General features: G+C 41.1%; 1 long non-coding RNA gene across 2 annotated transcripts in view; it reads right to left on the bottom strand.

The window, feature by feature from the left end:
* Positions 1-18,417, bottom strand: part of LOC139753065 (uncharacterized) — a 27,726-nt gene extending 9,309 nt beyond the window's left edge. The window contains exons 1-2 of one of the 2 annotated variants that reach the window (XR_011713639.1): positions 18,201-18,417; positions 2,059-2,593 (exon numbers count right to left, since the gene is read on the bottom strand). This is a non-coding gene — a long non-coding RNA (uncharacterized lncRNA). Of the gene's footprint in view, positions 1-2,058; positions 2,594-10,602; positions 10,842-18,200 lie in introns of those variants that run through there. The other variant, XR_011713640.1, reaches the window with a different exon arrangement.
* Between the last annotated feature and the right edge of the window lie 435 nt (positions 18,418-18,852).

Raw genomic sequence — 18,852 nt, 5'->3', positions numbered from 1 at the left:
CTCTTAAATGTTAGTGACTGACAGCCTAAGGAAACACCTGTATAGCTGTGTTCGACCTGTGTTCGACGTTTTAAAAGTTCTAATATACTTCTGCTCTTTAAAACCCATCCCGACTCATCACTACCGTCCCCACTCACCAATCACACGCTCCCCTTTAAACACGAACAATCCTGCTTAGTATAGTCGGTGTACATTAGTTCCAAAGCCTCTTTCCCAGATCAGCCAAATGAATATCATAATCCAAAAACCAGTTATATATATATATATATATATATATATATATATATATATATATATATATATATATATATATATCCTCACGGGACAAAATGGAATACGGTCTCGAAGAGGAAGTGTATAATTTCCCGGCATCCCAGTGGAATGCAGTCTCCGAGTTGGAGGGGGGGTAGGGGGGGGTCCTGGTGTTGTATACGAACAAAATGAATGATTCTTCCTTTCAAATCAAGAATATCAATTCCATCATTAATCCCCCCCTAAGAGCCTCCCTTCCAATCTGCTTTGCGGTGGCTTGGCCTCCCCTCTAGGCGTGCGTGACAAGGTCGGCCTTACGAGACCCACTGGTGCTCTGTTTACCTCCCCGTGACCCACTTCCCCGCGACACAACACCATCCGGCCCACCTGAAAACCGTTACATCTCTTCATTAACTCGCTTCGTCTACGCAGTGAATTTGTACTTGTTATCATATAGAACCTGTGATATTAATACTCATATTATTCCCACAAGTTTACATTGTGCCAAGTCCAGTGATTATATGTGATTACATTAACTTCTTAGGAAAAGGATTCAATATATATATATATATATATATATATATATATATATATATATATATATATATATTCAATGATGCTCACACCCCGTTATAAGTCTCAAGTTCTGAACCTATAAAACAACCAGTCTTAAGCATACAATAAACTCACAAGATGAATTCCCGAAGCCGTCTATTCCACTTGAAGGGCATTTCCAACTCTATCCGTTAAATTTTGAGCTCATGCATCAGGCTCTGGGGTCAGTCCATGTCGTATTTTCAGGCCAAAGATCATTTGACAAGCACTGTATTACTTGACAACATGAACCATTAGGTGACGCCACAAAATCAATGAAAAAAAAAAACGAAGTACAGTTATACCACGTTAAGACTAATCTCCTCTCTAGGTCTCGAACAGTTAAGTAAGAAACCCATGAGGATATTTAGGGCACGTCCGGTATTACACACAGAGAAAGTATACAAGTGAAAGGGGTATGTATCATTCATACTAAAATACCGTAAACTAAGAAATGATTACGATGCGAAGCTAATAAATCTATTCTTATTCTTTACAATTCGGTGGTTGCGTATCCTACTTAGATGATGCGTTCATTTTGGGTGTCTACGCTTGCTAAAAAATATTACAATGTAAAGGTCAAATTGCCAACGATTGCCAGTGCTAGCATAGCCAGACTGTACCCACCTGAGCTCGTGGAGTTATGTTGAACGATGATTCGTCTAATACGCTTCACCTTCACCTAACCTTACCTAGACACGCCAAGTTAATATACATAATCATCAAGGTATTCATTGCCAAGAGTAGCTTCGATATTTTAGGGGAGACCCTAGTCTGACCACATCTTCGTTTAGACCGTGTTGACACAAATACCAAATAATCAAGGCAACCCAAAATTCAATAGCATATTTGCTCTGGACTCATAACTTATTTAACGTAATACATAGACTGAACTCGGCCTTAGTTTCATAAAACATAGTCGATAGGGTGACAGTACAGGTAAGTCTGTCCTAGCTCTCAAAGTCAAACATTTATTCAACAGTCAAAGTCGGACTGTTAAGGCACATAAGCTAACGAAATACTCACACTGTTACCGCAACGTTCAAAAGAGATGTTCGTGAAATTTCATCCTAGTACAACACTGATCTGAATCTAAATTACAAATGGTCTAAAAAAAAAAAAAAAAATGCACAGTAGCCTCAAAGAGCAGATAAACCTATGTAGCATCGAGTAATAACTCCTTGCTACGACAAATTAATACGAAGTACTTACCGGTAAAGCGAAAATCATGACGCCACAGGGAAGCGACTTATGTTAATTTCCACTGATAAGTACGGATCACCACTCCTTTCAGATTAAATGACTCCCATAGAATTCTGATGTATATTCCACGGTCTATATATGTCCTTCCAACTTATGTCTCCGTAGCAGCTCTATAACAGCTTCGTCAGTCGCCACGGTTTGCGAAGAAATGCACCTTTCTAAGAAACACTAGCGCTGTCGTCAGCGGCAGGGTTTCCCCAGCAGGAACGCACTGTATGTCAGCGATGTGAGCGAGTGAGTGAGTGTGGTAGTGAGTGGCGGGATGGTAGGCCAGCCAGGTAAGCGTCATGGACCTTGGGAGGGAAACTGCTGCCGCATGTCACGCTCCTTTCTCCGGGGAGCGCACCACGCTATCCTACAAGGTCACTTAGAGCAACGTCCTTACGGGGGCGCCTCCCTCCACTTAACTCGTCCGCTCGTAGTTGCGCTTCCTCCTACGCGCAGGCTTGGTGGTTTCAGAAGGGTCTTCCCATCAAAACACGATCTGAAAAAGGTTGTTATTTTTAGAGGCATTTTTCTCCAAAGTCCTAACAATTAATACATAATTATCTGTATAGTATGAGGAGAGGGTTCAACACTCCTAAGGCCCACCTCTAACTCATGTGATTAACAAAAAAAATCAGTCTTGAGTAACAATGACGTAAGAGGGTAATTTCGATGAAACCCCAATTTCTCTAAAATAGTCAGTGATATTAAAGATAACCCTTCCCCACCTTACATCTCTGATTTACACCCATTTATTTAAATCCAATATGGCTACTATCTTAAGTAAATAGTTTTAAGGAGATATTTTTGAGGTATGGAAATATCCACTACAAACGCGCCTCTTGGAAGCTACTTACTTAGTTAACCAAGCTGATCGATCCCTATGACCCCCATACCCGAGCACGTTAAGTGGTGGTAGACACTAACCCTAAACTCCCAGAACATTCCCAAGTCACGCGAGAGGCTACAGTAACACACGACTGATGCATAGTGATACTGTTACGTCCCTCCTTTTTTTTCGCACAACTCTTCCTTTCACCGGGAAACACAATAGTAACTTACTAATCTGATAAAAAAAAATCTTTAGGCTTACAATGCTACAGTGATATTATGTACTTGGGAACTACGACCAGCCAGCAAAGTTTCCTTAAAGTTCAAAAGCGGAATGACGTTTCCATTAACGGATAGTCATTTGAACACCATCATTAAAATGGAAGTGTTTCCATTAACGGATAGTCATATGAACACCATCATTAAAATGGAAGTCTTAACGTCATTTGAAAACGGTCGCTAAGGCTCCAATTGATATTACGTTTAAGAAAACACAGTCGAGAAAATACTACACAAAGATGACTGCCGAGGACTGAAAACAGTTTTCGTTATTAAAGAGAATTGGCAATACCATTATATGCTTTCCGTCATGGAGGCGGACCCAGTCGATGAAAAACTACTGGACCAGCGATATATTTTCTATTTCCTGCATCCCAGGACGGCCAGCGGTTGGTTATCAACCATTTAAAACGGCGCGAGCTTTAAAAAAAAAAAAAAAGAGCAACGCATTTTGTTGAAGTGTATCACTTATCACTGTACGATACACATGCACTCACTTCGCGTTCAGAGAGCTTAAGGTAAGTTAAGGACAAGAAGAATCAAGTAAACGTAAACAAAGCCCCTCAGTGTTGCTCAACTGTAAACCTTGCGCAATGCTGTATATCCTGTTTGTCTGGAAAACAAATGTTAAAAGCTATCACATATTCCACCTCTTAAATTTTTGCGTCTGGATTAACTCTCAAACCTTTCTAATCGACGGAGAAGATTTGTACCGATCTAAATAACTCCATTACCCACACCCCCAGATTTAATGAGAGGCAAAATTATAACTTACGTATTCTTGCCTTAGTAATAACATTTAGAGGAGGGACATTCCAGGGAAGGCCCATCCAGAAGCAGAGCCCGGACAGACCAGCCACCCGGGCTAGGCTAACCTTGCCCCGCCCGCACCAATAGCGAACCGGCAGTCTGGCTCCAGCATTTCCTCTTCCTCACAACTCTCGCTCGCTTGAACACAGTCAGGCTGATAAATCGCCCTTTCGTCCACTTCCTTTACCACAGTTTGAAGTATGCAGTTATCTTTTTCTTACACATTTACATATTAATGTAAATTAACCTATTATGTACTTATACGTACATGAATGTTGTTTCCTGACTCAAGAAAACATGTGAAAACTCGCAGAACTTCACCGCCCTCAGCTAGCAAGTCCACCAGAGGGGCCAATATACAGCCTCTCAATCTACTTAACCAGAGCCTATATTTATATACTCTCAAGTGTATCAAGTACTTGCCCTCGCTATAGCACTGGGGTCAATAAATCATGTCGCCCTATAATAAACAGAACTTTGTTGGTTGATCGCCTATCACACACATAGTCTATTCAACAAGTGACCCTAATATCACCATTCGTATTTCCGACCTCGAACACGGATCTCTCTTCCTCTGTACACAACAAACAGTCACTTCTTTGACGGATAGCTGCGCTATTACGAAGCATCGTTATTCTGACGAGCAAGGTGCAATATGTGTTTTTTTCTTCCGGACTTACATACAATGCTTCCAGATCTATAATGTTTCGAAATCAAGTGACGGTACTTGTAACTTAGCTATCAGAAGCGTCTGTTCTAAACGGTTATGTGGCTTGCATCTACTCATCTTTCACATATAAGCGTCTCTCCAGGTATCTTCATGTATACTGATACACCAACTGACCAGTGTATACAAGCGGTAGGCGCGAAGCGTAGTCAGCTCTTGTGCATCAGGAAGCCGAGGACATACAACCATGAAAACACGGAATCAGGAAGAGCAAAGCTGAAGGAAGGCACCACGACAAACGATCTTAGTAAGATGTCAAGAAAAAAAAAAGAAACAAAAAATGGAGGCCATACAGACAGGTGCCGGGGTATATACCACGATCCGCGTCAAGACATAAGATGCAAATGTGGACACAAGAAGTGACAGCAGACAGCTCTGAGCCCAGGAGAAATGAGGTCTTGTTATTTCCTGATGCATTTTTGCGAATGACAGGACAGCTGTAGTCTTGAGACTGTACTCACCCTTTGTATCAACTTAAATCAGTCTGCTATTATATAAAGATTGTAGCGTAATGGAATGAATCAACTCTTGTGACATCCAGTGTTATACAGCAGTCATCCGCCCTTCAACTAACTTCTGCTGGTGGCAGAACTCAATTTGAATTACGACATCGAGAGAAGATCCTCATTCATAAGCGTAAAGAACCTCGCCTTACTTTTACCACGATATATGGCCCATTACTTTAATACTGATGTTTATGTATTAGTATTCCTTTGCAAGGAGAGAATTTTCTACCTATCTAGCAGAAAATCCATATATAAACGTTGGTGAATTCTACATAACCGATGATCGAGATAAACTCACACCCTTGGCTGCTGGAGGGATCGAACCATTCAAATCATGATTCAGAAAACTCGATATAAAGTACTCGGCACTTAAATTCATTCTAGCATTTTTCTTCCTGGATTATGAAATAAGCGCTTTGCTTAAAATCCTGTAGAATCCACTCACAGCATGAGTAAAGTTCAGGTAGGAACGAAACGTGGGAATGCGTGTGAGACAAGAAACGACGTGGGAATGCGTGTGAGACAAGAAACAAAGTCATAAGAGTGTGGGAGTGTGTGGGAGACAGATCGACAAAAAGCGCGGATGTGAATGTGGGAGAATGGGAACGGTCGGGATGTTCTGGAGATCGAATCTGCTTGGACTGCCATGCTGTGTAGTAGAGACAAAAGCTTAGGTAAAGACAGAGAGCCATGTAAATTACCAGTCATCCCTCCTTATGATGCTCCCAGTGCCAGCGTAAAACAGAGCGTGACGAGATATTACAACATCCAAGTCCACCTATGGTAAAAGACGGTTACGAAACACTTGGAATGACATTGGTTGCGACTGTGATTTATCGTAAATTCATGCCAGATTAAACCGTATGTATAATACCTATACATGTACATAAAACTAAAAGCATCTGAGAATATAAATATACGATCTGTAAATACATGGAATAGACTCAGGTTTAGACCTGATTCCACGTATCTATGCCGATACTGAAGACAATTGTCGAAAGGAAGTTCTAACATCTACAGAACAACGCGAAGTTGCGTGCGGTAATCGGAGCAGAGAAACTACGTGTAATCTACAAGTATAATCTAACAGATGATGGCAGAAGACATAGCCAGCCACTCCTACTTGCAGCCAGGCAGAAACGTCCACACCCACCCTCCCACACAGACACCAACAATCCCATGAAACGCATCGCCGCCGATACCGTACATTTCTAGGCCTACACAAAGATGCATCGACGCCCATATCCGTATGTACCCCACCCCTGCTCATACTCAGGCGCACCCATGGCCAAATCCAGATTCTTCCATCAACATGCCCATCTACACTAGACTCCAACGCCCACTTTTAGATATACCCACGCCCCGACTTTCTCACAATTAAATCAAGTGCCCCCATTTTCACATTCAGGCGTAACCCTCGCTCATATCTACGCGCACATAGTCCACACCCAGCCACAACCACGCCCATATTCTCGCACGTAAGAGTTTGGGCGGGATGCATTTTTTAAAACAAAAAAGCATCCGGACGACATGATTGCAAGATCGTCCATCTGAATGGTTGGCTGGCGGGCTTTTAGCTTATCAACTGCCGGAGTTCTAAGGCCATCAAGGTCTTCATAAGCACACAGATAATATCCTAACACCTTCATCAGGTATCAAAATTCAATCATAAGACTCACTATGTAGAGGGTATGACTCATGACACCCGTAAGGAAGATCATGAAAAAAGAATTTCTGTCCAGCAGATCGCCTGAAGACTGGCACATTAACTGCAAGGCTAGCGACACCCCTTATATGTTTCCGGCAATGGGAAGATGCTACAGGGCACAGTGAAAAATGGTTTAATCCTCTGAAGTCAATAGCTTTAAAAAGCGATGCAGATAAATATACATTAAACTGACAGATAAATCTACCACAGGTGAACTGTATAAAAAAAAAAACGTATTCACCTTGGATCCTTCATGTTGCGAGTGGAGTATGAAGCACTATTTGTAATCTATGTGACATTTACATAATAATAATAATAATAATAATAATAATAATAATAATAATAATAATAATTTATCATAATCATTACACCTAAAGCTACCTCTGAAACTACTACCAACACATATACTACCACTATTTCAATAAAAGACTTCTACTTCCCCATACAGGCACGTTAGCCACATAGAAACAGCGACCACAGATGGCGCAACGACGCTGCACGATCATTTAGGTCACATGGAAACAAGTGAACGTAATCTTGATCATTGACAAAAAAAATGGTACTTATAAATTCCATTGGTGTGAAGGGTCATAGGGTTAGCAACTATAAAGAGTTAACACTTGGGTTCCCTTCCTTAAAATCCTTAACCTATACTAAGAAATGATATATATATATATATATATATATATATATATATATATATATATATATATATATATATATAATTCTTACTGGGAGACTTTTGACTCACTCGTTGATGATACATTTACATACCGGCAAAAGCTGTTTGTTTCCGTGGACAGAAAAATTTTGAGACCTTGCCTTTCCAAGTCCAACGTAAAGAAAATTTTGCATGCATCATTTCATTCTGGTCGTTTGTCTGCTCCATGACCCGCATATTCCTTTGACTGACAGAATAAGAGAGCAGCACTCACAGAATGAGCTCAAAAGCTGGAATGGAGAGCAAATAGTAAATGAGCGCGCCGAAATAACAGAGCAGCACTCACAGAATGAGCTCAAAAGCTGGAATGAGCGCGCCAACCAGTCGGTTAGGTTATGTCATCTCACACACATGCCGCAACCGTCCACGCAACGCTCCGCTGCATCACAGGGAAGAAACCATACATAAGACGTCGCGGGTTAGATTTCCAATGGCAAGACCGACCTTACGCTCAGGCAGGGGCTTTGGGTACGTGATATGAATCAGGCAGCAGGCAGAGGAGGAGGAGGAGGAGGGACTGAGACCACAAGTGGATACTCGTTTTAGGAGCTTAAGAGTTTACAGCAGCGGAGCCTTCGCAATGACGCTGCGGTACAATGGTTCGACCCATCTGGCAAGAATAGCAGCCGGAAGTGAGGAAGGAGGATGTTGTGTGTCATCTTTTTCATTCCCATGCAATGAGAAACAGCCCGTTACTTCATTTCGTCAAAGAACTTAACCCATTTACGAAGTACAAACTATGCTAAAGGAAAAAAATGAGTTACTAGGCTGTGGAAAGTTTGAACCTACCTATTCACGAGCTTTACTAACTGTAATAAACTTTGAGCAGTCGTCATGGAAGGAATTCTCTCGAATTACGGTTGTCTAATCTGCACATCATGATGGTCTGCTACGTAACAGATTATCTAATTTCACCTTATCACAGCCTACCGCGGCTGGCCGGCTGGAGAAAGGATGAATCCCGAGGATTTTAACAGCAGGATGTGGTGGCCTCATCGGATCTCGCTACAGCCGAAGCCATCGCATATAGGATGATGCAGGAGGAACAATGGGTTCGCCCTACTGTGAAGGATATCTTTTATGTTCAAACAGGACTTAGTTTGTATTGCTGACCCACATCTGGTAAAACGCTTGGTTATATTTACACGAGTGTTTCCTGTAGCCTCCAAGAATATCAGGGGTGGGCAACACTATATATATATTTCATGGCGAGGATGAGACTTCACAATCGAAGATTAATATCCGTTTATCTCATGATCCAGGATGTTAGTAGACAATAACTCAAGTTTCAAGGCTACCCAGAGACATATATATATATATATATATATATATATATATATATATATATATATATATATATATATATATATATATATATTGAATCCAATGCCACCTGCCAGCTTCATATGGTCGACTGCCAAGCTATTCATCCACAAAAGACCACATCATCAAAATTCTTAAGCTCCACTGTGGAATTCCCTGGACGTTATTTTCCAGCGTCTCCTCATTTTCTTCATACAAGACTTCCCTCCGTCCCTCGCGGACCACAAAGTGAACGTATTCTCATATGCAGACAACCTCACAATTACATCAAAACACACAAGCACTACACAACAATAAACAACCAGCATTGCATCACTCAACAAGAAGTCGGCTTGATTAAAACAATGCCTGCATCGTCAGAAAAATCCGCCGTCAACTTAACCCCTAACAACACGAGTCAAAGTTGCACCACCAAATTACCTTGAACAATCAACAATCCAGTGGTTCCTGCAGCTTCTAGGCAACAATCAGTAACAAGAAAAGGATGGATCTCTTTGAAATGAGTTCTTCAACAAGTTTGTACTCCGGTGGTATAATCTTACCGAAATCGACTTTTCACTCGAGGAGTTATCACATGGAGGCAAACATTCAATCTCTGGCTGACATGCTTTATGGAGCGAAACCAAGCCTTGGGAGTGTAAATAATACTAATATTAATTAGCAACCACCAAGACGTGCATTACATGAACATACTAGAAACAGGAACTCAGGGTTGACATGGCTTCCAGTCTCACCAGCAAACCACATTTTGATGGGTGGTGAAGGACGCAGAGATTAGTCAAAATATACTTAAAGTTTATGTACAGATAGATGTTCGGAAAGACATAAAAGACAAATCCCAAACCAAATCTGCATCATCGGCTTGGTCCAGTTTGGTCTCCTCGCGTAAACACATCAAAAGTTGGGCAAACTTTAAGGACGCGAGCATATAAACCGTACCAAAGATATGGACCGAATGCAACTAAAACCGGACTGCAGCTCTAACCGGACATCTTAAGTCAGGACAAAAATCACATAATCAAAACTCTAGTTCCACGATAGTTTGTAGACGCTGATCTCGAGCAGTCCTTCGAAATGGACATAAACAGTTTACCTAAACGACAAAACAAACTTCCACACAAATGAATAGTCTGCAAAGATAGAAAATACGCTTCGGCAATATTGTGGCAGATTCACTGAATCGGCCAAGTTTAATATTGAGGTGAAAACAGTGAGTACTGACGATTTCAAAACGTGAATGATGACAGAAATGAGATAGCCTAGCTAGGATACGAGATGAAACCCGGAGTAGGCACTTCCCTTCACGTGAGCACAAATAATCATACGTACTACACACACACACACACACACACACACACACACACACGAGGATTCCGGTATGATAATGAAATGGACACCTTCTCACTTTTCATGTCAAAATTCCCAACAGAACTAAGGAGCACGGAAATATCCGAAACCATTTCTTAAAAGGAACTCAACAATTTGCGTCGCTTGCCACAATAAAGTAATGCACTTCTCACAGTGTTCACAGCTATTTTGGAAAGGCTCTTAAACACTACTTCAAGTCAGTATATCTTTCATCCTAAACACAGTGGCTACTCACTATGTGTGGTCATTCCACAGGAGATTCCGGTACTTGAGGAATTATCCACACGAAGAGGGAACTGTCCCAAGTGTCCGCGATTCCTGTGCACGTCCCGAAGGATCTGTAAAGTCTGAGGGGACGTCGAAGAAGTTGTACAGTGAGAAACGTCTCAGGGGCAAGGGCGAGAGGGAGTCCCAGGGAGCCAGGGTGCAGTCGCGTAGGGAAATCTATGGCCGCCACCGCGCCGTGCAACCCAACGCGACAACGCCTGGTGATAAACTGAGATCGTGTGGCGGCCGTGTGCCACCCCCAGCTGTTTGAGAGTAAAAGTGGTCCCTTCCTCTCCGTTCTTATTGTTGGACTCCCGCGTCTACCGTCCACTCCCTTCCCAGCGAGAATCATAGTCTCAATCTAATTATTCTCCACCACCTATTTTCTTTTCGTTTGTCTCCTCCGACTGCTGTGCAAGTCTCCATCTGTTGTAATGTGTACTTTCGATGTCACCGGTAATTCAAACTTCCACATAAATCACATCATACTGTCTCATTTTCTAAATTGAGACTTGTTGATTACCCCTGCCACAATGACCATTTATCTTCCCTGTCGTCTGCAGTAATATCACAGTTAATTACTCGCGAATCACAAGCGCTTCACTCTCATCCATAAGTACCCCAAGATCACGTTACAACCCTCCTCTCCCAAACCCCCAAAACCCTCTCCCTCCAAGGCTCTCCAAGTACTTACATGAACTGGTTGACCACAACCGCAACTGGTTAAAGTTACTGTAGCTTCTTGCATCTGCGAATAACAAACACTTCCTCGTCTGGCAGTAAAAGTCTGGTTGATGTATTGGTGTACAAAATTATACACTTTCACCCACCTGCGCGGGAATGATATGCCTGGCTCATTAAACCTTTTGCATTTTAACTGCAAACTAGAATGCCTTGTATCTTTTGTTGTTCTCCCCGCGAAACGAATAATCAAAATCACTTCTGGTTCATGGAATCCCAGGTTATGCTGGTTTTACCGAACTATTATGGTTCTGTTGGTGATGAACCACTGGTTCCGCTAGTTTACTGAACCACTGGTTCTACTGGTTTAATGAACCACCAGTTCCAATAGTTCGCTGAATCACTGGTATGTCCTTTTTTTTTTTTTTTTACGTTGGAGGTTCCAATAACTAGTTCTGTTAGTTTGAGTGAAACATTAGTTGTTAGCTTATTGAAAAATCAGTTCTCTTGTTATACTGAACCAAATGTTTCCGTTAGTTTACTGAATCACTTGGTTCTTTTGGTGTATTGAACCACTGCCTCCGTTGAAATATACTGAACCAATGGTTCTGTTGAACCTCCTGAAACACTGGCTCTGTTGGTTTACTGAACCACTGGTTCTGTCGTTCTATTAAAACACTGGCTTCGTTGGTTTACTGAACCACTGGTACTATTGGTTTACACCTTCCAGAATGGCTCGAAAAGAAAACATAACAAAGCCATGCTTTTTCCTTATCTGGAGCCAGAACACGCACACTAACCAGTTCGCCAGATCATGCACTAAAAAACAATGATTTATAAGGCGAATCCTGTCATACTGTGCATATCAGGTACTGGCTATCTAATGTTATAATATTCACAGCGAGAGGCAATAGCTGAAGAGATGACACTGCAAAGTTAAATTGTTCTGTATTGTGTCGGGGGAGGCCACAAAGTTTTCCCTGTAAAGGTTACACCAGAGAACTGAGCGACCATCTTTATCTTTTTTAGGATACTGGTAAGCAAACTCATGACAGTAGCTCGTCTGGCGCAGGGATTCCCAACTCTGAAGTTACGACCCCAAGTGGAGTCGCCAAGCAATGTCTTGGGGTCGTGAAGCCATCGACATCTTCACGGCCGTCAAAACATGTCAAAGTCGGCTGCAGGTCTCCCACTTCAATGGATATTATTGTGTTTTTATGCTTGATTTCTATTCCTCTGTCTGCCATATTCGGTAACCATGGTTCCCTCAACTACCATAATATGCTGTCTTTACTAAATGCTTAATCATAAACAGGCCTGTTTTATTCTTAGGTGGGATCGCAATAACCTTGGAAGAGTGGAAATGAGCCGAAAGGGATTACGAGAAGTCGACCTGTGCCGTCATTTCCGTGTCTCTCTCAGGGGTAAGCATCTATGCAATTCATCAACTCAGTCTAGTGCTCAGTCACAGCTTTTACTTAGACCCACTGGTCATATTCAGGTGAGAAGGTAATACACATACTGTAAGTACTCGGGTAAAGGGGTCGTCAACATGATGTTCACTCCTGTCAAACATGTACCTGGCGAGAGCCACTCAACGCGTGAAATCGTAGGTAGGTCTTCTCTCGAATCACTGTCCAAATCTATGACAGTGCGTCATTTTTCATTTCCTCTAAATCTAAACACATCAAGAATGGCGGATTATGCGGTTTATGACTCAATAGAAGCTGACAACTTCCTCGTCCTGTTCATCACATTCGTATCTATGACAGGTGCCATTGTCCCTCCCTGTTATAATAGTTCAGTGCAGCAGGTGGCACTTCTTACGTCGCCATCGTCCTTCCTCCATCTATTCGTCATACCGAATGAATACCTCGAAAAAAAAATCTATATAATTACAAACTTTCCATTTTTCTTCCACGTCCTCAAATTTCTCATATAAATTCAATTATAGACATAAGTGTTAATGTCTAAAATGTTAGATATTTCAAAGTTTATGTTCTCTTAACTTCACTGTTTTCCGTTAAGCGCAAAGTCCCTACGCCCCCTACGTCTCGGTGACCGTCTTTCTCCCAACGTCATATTGTATACTTCCCCTACTGAAGAAGACAAAAACATACCTCAACTACAAAAAACTATTACCAAGACTAGATCATGAAAAATCATACCAGACAGAGGATAAAAGCTACGGAGAACTGAAACACCAACTTAACCTAAACCCATCAAGCGGCTGCGATAACCTAGCTCTCACAGCTTGAAAGGATGTCCATCTAAAACAATTGAAAGAACACAAAGATGAAATGCTAATGTTGGAAAACGATTCTTTGCAAACAGAACTGTAGAACATTGGAATAAGCTGATGCGAAAGTTAATGCAAAGACTATGAATACCTTCAAAAAAATGGCTGAATAAATATATCAGTTCTAAATGAAATAATTACGATTATGTATTGTTTATACAACCCCAGAACCCCTTTCATGGGTCATCCGCAGCTCATGAGACTGCATTCTACTTAGAAGTAGGGCACTGATGGACTTCTTTGGAACGAGAAGATCCTTGAAAAGACAGTACTCCTTTTCGTTCACTGATCCAATTCTAGCGAAAGTGACATCACACCCGCAGTATAACCACTAGTAGGCGGATCCGGTAACATCATTATAATTACGAAACAAAACACAAGGATATATATATATATATATATATATATATATATATATATATATATATATATATATATATATATATATATATATATATATACATATATATATCTTTTTCTTTCTTTCAAACTATTCGCCATTTCCCGCATTAGCGAGGTAGCGTTAAGAACAGAGGACTGGGCCTTTGAGGGAATACCCTCACCTGGCCCAATTCTCTGTTCCTTCTTTTGGAAAAAAAAAAAAAAAAAACCGAGAGGGGAGGATTTCCAGCCCCCCGCTCCCTCCCCTTTTAGTCGCCTTCTACGACACGCAGGGAATACGTGGGAAGTATTCTTAATCCCCTATCCCCAGGGATAACATATATATATATATATATATATATATATATATATATATATATATATATATATATATATATATATATATATATATATATATGGCCTTGTGACTTCTATTTCTTCTAATTACACTTCCCATCACCTTACCTCACTTCTACACCACGCGACCTCCTGACACCCACCACAATATCGGTGTCAACTTTGTTCATTCATAAGAAAATATTATCATTATCTGGCGCGAGCGTTTAACGTGTATGTTAACGACCGCAACATCATAACTCTGTAGCTGTCTATAGTTAAACAGTTACATATCAGATACCACACCTTCCCCTTCACGCTACTAGATATTCTCTCTCTCTCCGCTACAAAGGACCTCCAGTTCCCCGTCCCTTCCTTCACTACCAACATAACTTCCCTCCCGTTATCGCGCCTCCAACACACACACACACACACCGCTGTGTCACGGTATCGTCCGGAACTAAGGTGTGGTGACCGGGTGTGGAGTTTGTGTGTGGAGTGAGCGGCTGGTGGTGTGGCGGCCAGACCTCAGCTGCGACCGAGGCGGTGAGACTGGTGTTGTAATCTTGTAATGTTGCCTGTGTGTGTGTGTGTGTGTGTGTGTGTGTGTGTGTGTGTGAAAGAGTATTATCGTCCTGATGTATTAAGTGTAAAAGGAAGACATCACCATCTTGCATCCTCCGTGTTAGAGAAGTACTGCTGGCCTAACTTAGGAATAAGTGATGCCCGGAACCCTCTTACATCCATCATCTCAACAGGCTGGAGGTTACAGCCACCCAGGGAAGCACTACCCTCCTTACTCAAGTGTTGATATAGCGCCCGGAATGATCATACTCCTTTCGGATTTGCAGATTTTTAAGACAGCAACCGCCATGTGAAGTACCGCACTCCCGACTTCGGAGTGTTTAAGCGGTGCCCAACATCTTACATCCTCTGTGTTAGCATATTTCTAACAGAGGCCGCTCTGTTAAGTCGTACCGTCGTGATTTAAGGATGTACATTAGGGTTTCACTCGGGAACATGGCATGAATGACAGAGCCAATGCGTTGCGTACCAGCGCACTGCGAGCCAATGTCGGAAGAACGATTCATCGGTAAGGTGGTGGTGGTGGTGATGGTGGGCGGTACTTTCACTCTTAATGATGTAATGGCCTCCCATCAGCGGAACTACCGACAGAAGGAATTAATTCCATACCAGAGTACGCTTGTGTTCGGCCCAACCCAGCCATGAAGTCGGTGGTGGGAGGAAAGGGAACGGGATATCAGTAGCTCACGTAAGCCAATGAGAAGCAAGCTCTGTTCCATACTTAACTGCTACATTCACTTGTTTACTGGAGGCAAGGCCTGCCGCTGAAAAGTGTTACTTGCTGATCTACCTACATTAGGTTACTGACAAAAATCAAAGCAAATACCACGGGACCTTCATAGCTCCTATAGCGTAGTAGAGAGGGAGGGCTTACCTATCTGACCACCAGTAGATCTCTCGATATGGTGGGGTACTCCCGTTTCTTAACTTTTTTTTTTAAACAATTCCCGTTAACCCATTTAAACAACAACCACTCGATTAAAACATCATAACAAGGGGAAAAACAAATAATAAAGAGTATCTACTAGTTAGTTTCCGTTGTCTCAACGTTCTGATCGATTTCTATATTACTGTCATTACGTGACAAGCTTCGTTCAACTGGCTATCGAACATTCGATTGCATTTCAATAATAGGCCAACATCTGAATACCGTTAGTTGTTTCTGATGTTTCATAAAGATAAAATGAATGGAGCCCCCTTATCACAGTAAATCAGGAGATACATAATCGAACAGTTCTGTGGCGTAACACAACCTGACCTTCGTTGACACATTAATGACGATGTTAACACGTCTTCCCAAGTCCTGGCCGAACATGATGTGTTGCTCTGATCACTAAATATGGGAAGTAGTGATGTTGGGAATGTTTCTAATTAACTGAACCATCACGACAGCCTGCATGATATTGAAGTTACCTTTGAAACATTCTACACACGTTTCTAGTAATATCTAACATTTCCCTCTTAGATTTTGCTCGCAAGAGATAACGCCCTCACAGTGGTCATTCAATCTAGCTCCTACTGTTTAGCAATCTCAGACAAGAGATTAGAATGTTTCCTGGACATGAAAACGAGTCTGATTGGCGAGCTACGAAATGATCAACATACAATGCAGTATTCTACATAATTCTTTAACTTTCAAATGGATAACCATTTAGTTCCGTGTCTCATTACGAAACGTATCGTGCACTGCATGGTGGTGCGGGCTGATGACAAGCCATGGCTTCCCTGGAGCCAGTCACCGCCAGGCTGTCGCATGACGCAAGCAACACGCTCCACACACTCACCTCAAATTCATTCTCAGAGAATAGTGGTTGGGATGTGCTGACACGCCATATGGGATTAATAATGTGAAATTCGTTTTGCAGAAACAAAGATTTCATGAAATAGTCAGCTAAGCCTATATATATAGGCTTATGTAATTAGTGTAACTAGGTATACATATATTTTATTTACGTAAACAGCATGGGTAACGAATGCCACAATCAAGGCCACTCATTTTTTTATACAAAAACCATCATGGAACTGGCTAAGAACATATCCCAATCAAAGCCATCTAGAGTGAAATAAATACGTTAAAGAGAAAGTACAAATTAATCAGGGTTCTACAAGTGTTTGGACACCGGGCTCAAAAGGAAGAAAGGTTGCACGAAAGAGGGGAAAAAATAGAAAAAAAAATTCAACAGCTTTAGCTACGCGAGGAAAGAATTATCACAATGTATAATCAAACAAAGGCCATACTAGGACAAGGCCTGACAAGTCTTCAACAGCAAACTCAAAACACGATTTTAGAATAAACCACTTCATGTCATAAAAAAAAAGAGCAATATACAATGAATTCTCTTGCCCGTAATACGATGGTGGAAGAGAGGGAGGGGGGTTCTGTTGTGTTGATCATTCCGTAATACATTTGACTGTATTCGACATCTTATTCAAAGTAGCAGACAGCATTCTCATGAAATATCATAGCAAAGAAGCTGCAAGTGTAGGTCCTTCAACGAATCAGGCAGTCAAAAGGCTCAGCCAAAGTTTGAAAATACATGCTATATTACTACATCTACTTTCTCGGAGTGGTTTACTTCCTCTCCCTAATGTATTTCCGTGAAATCTGACATTTTCATCTTTTATTGCAAGGACTTAGTAACAGTAATTAAGGTGCTCCGAAATACTGTCGCAAAAAATATTACGCGGGATACCATGGGTTTTGCAATCATCCCATCATTATTTTCTGAGTCCATATGTATGGTTATGGACACAGCCAATAATGTATAAACTCGGGTGCATTGGGCCCTATATATATATATATATATATATATATATATATATATATATATGTATATATATATATATATATATATATATATATATATATATATATATATATATATATATGCAGATTCAATATGTAATATAGGTACATCTGTTTACCTAATACAAGGTGTCCTCATAGTACCTCTTTAATATGTCTTATTTTCATCTATATTTGTGTAAATATGCACTCAAGTCTTGTCGAGCGCCTGGCATGTTTCTCTCACGCCAAAGAATGTAGTCTGGTCGAAAAAGAAAGAATAATAAAAAGGAACAAAGTAGAGATAAAACGTACTGACTTGTAAATTCATAACATACACAAGAAAATCCTTTGTCTGTCTTTATGAGACAAGAAGAAACTGCAATATATCGTGAGAGGCTATCGCTGACAAATGACAATGAGAATGAAGAACCACAAGAAACAATATTGAAACTAAGGACGACAAAAGAAATGTTTCCGTTGCATGAATAACACTTACCCTTGTCCTGCCATGCTGAAGAAAGTACTGCTGTTGTGATGACGTCTGTGGTCGTGATGGTCTCCGTAGCGATTACTACGTGGGTCTAGTGGAAGTTTGTATCACAACGACACCAAATACTGGTGCCCTATTGGTGTAATATTCACTGGCATTCACTAAAACAGGTCCTGGGGTTGTAAATCCCTGAGCAGTGTTGACGTTCTCTTGGTACTTCTATGACATCATAATTCCTTCCGTTTTCAATGATTAATGTTATTTACAGAAAATTATTAGATAGGGATTACTCTATCATCTAGAATTATTTTGTGTCAGTTCACTTTCATCAAACATCATTGTCAAGTTTATAATGAAATTTCATCAAATAGTTTAGGAGTATAAAGAAAGATAGACAGTAGAGAACTTCCTGTAGGTTACAGTTAAAATAACAAACCATGTAATTTCTTATTGGGAGATGTGAGGCAGTGACTCACCTTGATATTATTACCCCACTGAATGTTGAGACACAGGAATACAGTCTGCTCACTTCATATGTGTAGAACTTCTAGATGTTGCTCACAACATGCAGTGAATGTCTTCTGGTGACATATGGCACTAGCTCTCCCCCACGTTGCAATTTTCACGTGACACTCCTGTTCCTTGGATAAACAGTAAA

The sequence above is a fragment of the Panulirus ornatus genome, chromosome 14 (genome assembly GCF_036320965.1).
Source record: "Panulirus ornatus isolate Po-2019 chromosome 14, ASM3632096v1, whole genome shotgun sequence".
NCBI classification, from domain to species: Eukaryota; Metazoa; Arthropoda; class Malacostraca; order Decapoda; family Palinuridae; genus Panulirus; species Panulirus ornatus.
This window is presented reverse-complemented; position numbering and strand designations above follow the sequence as displayed.